Raw genomic sequence first — 4,616 nt, 5'->3', positions numbered from 1 at the left:
GGCAGGGGAATATTTTTATTGTATAATTATAAGTGTATAGGACGAATATATATGTATTTGCATGTGTATATACAATTTTCTCTCGCTTTATACAAACAGAAACGCAATTTATACACTTCTGTTGTATAAAGCGAGAGAGGAGGGCATAGAGGGAGTGAGCGAGAGAGGAGAGTGGCGAGCGAGAGTTTGAGGGAGAGAGACGCTGGCAAACAGTTTGCTACAGGACATAATTAAATCAAAGTGTGATTATACCATTTAATTTGAATTAATAGTTTGCCATTATATACAATTTTCCCTTTATTTAATACCATATACCACTTAACTCATATGTAAAGATAATTATAAAATATAGTTAAATGAGAGTTGATATTATGTGTGAGTCATTATCACAAAAGGGAGAAACCACAGCGGCGCGGACACATAACTACGAGAGAAGAACAAGAAAACTTCAGTAATTGTCATCCCGATCTAATACTTGTATTTGTAATTATGAATAGGGTCATATGTCATTATTATAATAGTGGGTTGTATAAAAAAATTAAGGGGGAAGAAGTGAAAGTTGGATTAGTAACATAAGACAAATTTAAAAGGTTAATGCAATTGCAATTTCAGTTTGCAAATTGGTGGCAAACAATGGTCGTTTGGAGATAAAATATTAGTGGATAGTTATGGAACAGTGATTAGCGGATGATGGTATAATTATTAGTAAATAATTGTGATTTTCATTAGTACTTCATGTACAATTCCTTCATAGCATTGTTTAGAAGATTCGCTATATTAAATCTTTAGCACTAATAAATTTTATATTGTTATAATTATATATGAAGTTTAATAATATACTTTATACGAAATTGATTATGTGGGAAGGAATTGAGGTGGGAAAACAATTATAATTATGATCAATTAAGGTGCAATTCATGAGTTGTATGGTTGGAATGAGTATTTTGTATGTAAGCGTATGGACAGGTATTGGCTCCCACTGGTTTACCAGTGGCTTTAATTTTAAATATTATAAATTTGGTTATCATATTATAAATTAGGTTTTGATATATTGAGATAAGTAATTAAATATTAGTTGTATTGTAGTAATTGAGACTTAATCCTAGGTTTGAAATTTGAGACATATGAGACATGATAAATTAGTTGGTATCAAAGTTTAGGAATTTGACTATAATTTGGGTGAGTTTTTTGGTTTAGGTTAGGCATATAGTATGGAAGAAATGAAACGAAATCGTAAAAAATTAAGAAAAGTGAAAAGAAAATTATCCAAACTATACCCAGAATATAAAAAATTAAATATCACTAAAACAGATAAATATAAATTAGATCAACTAATAGATACCAAATCTAAAATAGAATATAAATACATCCAATATTAAAAAAACAATGAACAAAGAACAGTATAAACAAGATCTTATTGAAATACTTATAACAAAAAGACAAGAATTAAGACATAGGCAAAATAGACTTAACAACAATATATTTGCAGAAACTTGTAAAAAATCTATAATAGCACAGAGAAAGACTATTTTATACCTACAAATACAAATAGAAAATTTAGAATATAAATTGCAACACAATCTATAAATGAATAAAGAAAAATATGCAATAGATGAAAAAACTATGAAAATCACGATGGATTAAAAATAAAAATAATATTTTCTAATCTAGGAAGAAGATATAAGAAAATAGGTGATAATCTATATTTAATGTTAGAAAGAGAGACAGTAAAATTAGAAGATTGCCTAACTGCTATGGTAAGAATAACGAAAGAAAATGAAGAAATAGATAGACAAAAGGAAATTGAAAAGATAAAACACCAGGCAAAAAAGGAAATACAACAAGTAGAAGAAATAAAGGAAATGTTTGGGGATGAAATATGTCAGCATGTGAATACCAACCTGGGGACTGGCCTAATAGATAATGAGAGAGACAAACCATGGTGGATGCCCAACAGTAAAGGAAACTTCACTGTTAGAAGTGCTTGGGAAATGATAAGACAAAGGAACGACAAGCAGAATGATATTATGTTTATCTGGGAAAAAGGAATACCTTTCAGAGTTTCCTTCCTTCTTTGGAGAATGTGATTTAAAAGAATCCCTATTGGAGAGGTATTAGTTAAGTGCAAAATTGCTGACTCTGTTGTCTGTGTTTGTTGTAACAACACAATAGCAGAAACTTTTGACCATTTGTTTGTAGCATGCCCAGATGCCAATTTTTTATGGAGAAATCTGTCAGGAGCTGCAGGGATACATGGACCATTTATACAATTGAAGCAAACAATGGACAAATGGTGGGGTGCTGATTGTAATGTTAAATTGAGACCTCTATATAACGCAGTGCCAATATTTATCATATGGCAGATTTGGAAAAGAAGAAATGCTATTAGAAATGGAGGACAATTATCCAGATTCACTATGTTAAGAGAAATCAACAGGAATATTCATTTATTTGCTATGAATATATATCCTTAGTTAGTTAATATCCCAAGCTCTTGGCCTTGGATGGTAAAGTTTTTTGAAGAATATAGCCCCAAGGCTCTCTTGGAAAGTAGTAAGATGGAGCTGGCCTGCTATTGGAGTGTTTAAATGCAATACTAATGGCTCTAGCAAAGATCATTTATCAATCAGCTCTAAAGCTTTTTGTGTGAAAAATTGCCATGGAGATTTAATCTATGCACACAAACTGAGTGTATAGCATTTTGCACTGCATTAGAAGCTGAAGTGAAAGCATTTAGAAGTGGTTTACTGTATTGTGTGCAAAACAATTATCTCCCTCTTGTGATGGAAATAGATTCACTAATAATTAAAAAAGTCCTGGACAGAATATGGGAAATTCCTTGGGGAATAGCAGTGGAAACAAGGTGCATTATGGAGGAGCTAAAAGATAAGGAAGTGGTGGTGACACACATTTTCAGAGAAGGGAACAAACTGGCTGATTTTTTAACTAACTATGTCTTCAGTTTTGCAGGTACAAATAACATTCAGTTTACATCAGTAGAAGACCTACCAGGACAAGCTCAAGCAATACTTCATGGTGATAAACAAGGAACACCAAATCTCAGGATAAAGAAATGTCAAAATGCTAATTTCAATATCTGAAACAAAACCGTTGAAACAGAGAAAGGGCATGAACAAAAACATACAGCAGCAAAGAGTATATCAGGCCTACAACAACATTTACACAATTGCAGAACACTTTGAGTTAGACCAATTGTTTAAAGTTGGTCTAAGTCTGCAGAATCAAAGAGGTTACCTAATTAGCCTTTAATCGCTGCAGTGGTATTAGCTTCTCGAAGCTCAGCCTGCATGATTTACGGTTTGTTAGGTAAATCTCCTTGATGTATATGTGACAAGCTCTAAAGCTCTCTGTCTGTGTCGTTACCGTGCGGACAAGATGGACGACTGTTACGAGTTGAAGAAGTCTTCATCAGACCGGATCCATGGCATTTGTGAGAAGTTTGAACACCCAGGTGGATGCCGCCTAAGCTCTTGAACATTTCGTCTTAATGTCGGCGACGGGAAGGCGGCCGGAGTTGTTGTTCTTGCTGGAGCTGCGTCTTTTTGCAGATTCCAAAGAAGAAGGCGTGGGTTTCTTTCCATTTCTGCTTCTTTCCTACCTGCTGTTTTAGTTTCCTTTTTGTTGTTTGTTTATTTTTGTTTTTTATTTAGCTTTTGTCTGAGAGATTTGGTTTTCTTTTTAATAATAAAGGGCCTGATCCATTATTGATCCAAAAAATAAAAAAATAATAAAAAAATACTAGAATTAGAAAAAGAATTAGAAATATTAAAGGAAATGTATAAAATAAAACAGAAGGAAAAAGAACAAGAAGCAAACTTAACAGCAGAAATAAATGAATTTAAAGAGAAGTTACAACTAGAAGAGAATCAAGATAATCTAGGAATTAATGAAATAAATAATAATGATCTAGAAGAACAATATTCAGAAACAAGCGAAACATATACGGAACTTTTAGCAAACATAGATAATACAAAGAATTTGGAAGTAAATACAGGAGACGTGGACATGGATGAAAAATCGAGCACATCAGGAGTAAAAAATCCGAAAAACTTGAATACAAGATACTATAATGCAAATTATGAACAATATGATAGAGAAAAAACTATATGGGGATAAAAGATTAAATAAAAAATGGACACCTAAACCAACAACTGAACAACATAATTTCTTAGATTTAGACTGTGTAGCAGATATAAATAAAACAATCCAATTATGGATGGGATATATATCAAAACAATTAATGATAACAAAATAGGAATGACAGAAACACCAGGATATATAGAGCGAACACTTATAAGAACAGTAAAATTATGGCTACAAAATTTAACAAATGAAAGTTTAAATACTTTAAGAAATTATAAAAATTTGATGGTGAATTAGCTACAACAACTATGGAAATATTGTATAAATATGAAATACCTATAAGAAATGAATTTAGTAGTATGCAAAACAGAAGTAGAAGAACAAAATAAAGAAAAATTTATAAACAGAAATCTAATGGCAAAATTAGCAATATGTAATATGTGTTATATAGATGAATATACATGTGCATTTAGATAATATTATTATAAAGGAACATATAGTACAGAACAAAG

The sequence above is a fragment of the Solanum tuberosum genome, unplaced genomic scaffold, assembly GCF_000226075.1.
Source record: "Solanum tuberosum cultivar DM 1-3 516 R44 unplaced genomic scaffold, SolTub_3.0 scf00023, whole genome shotgun sequence".
In the NCBI taxonomy this organism is placed as follows: Eukaryota; Viridiplantae; Streptophyta; class Magnoliopsida; order Solanales; family Solanaceae; genus Solanum; species Solanum tuberosum.
The sequence above is the reverse complement of the archived record's forward strand: the minus strand, read 5'-3'. Positions refer to the sequence as shown.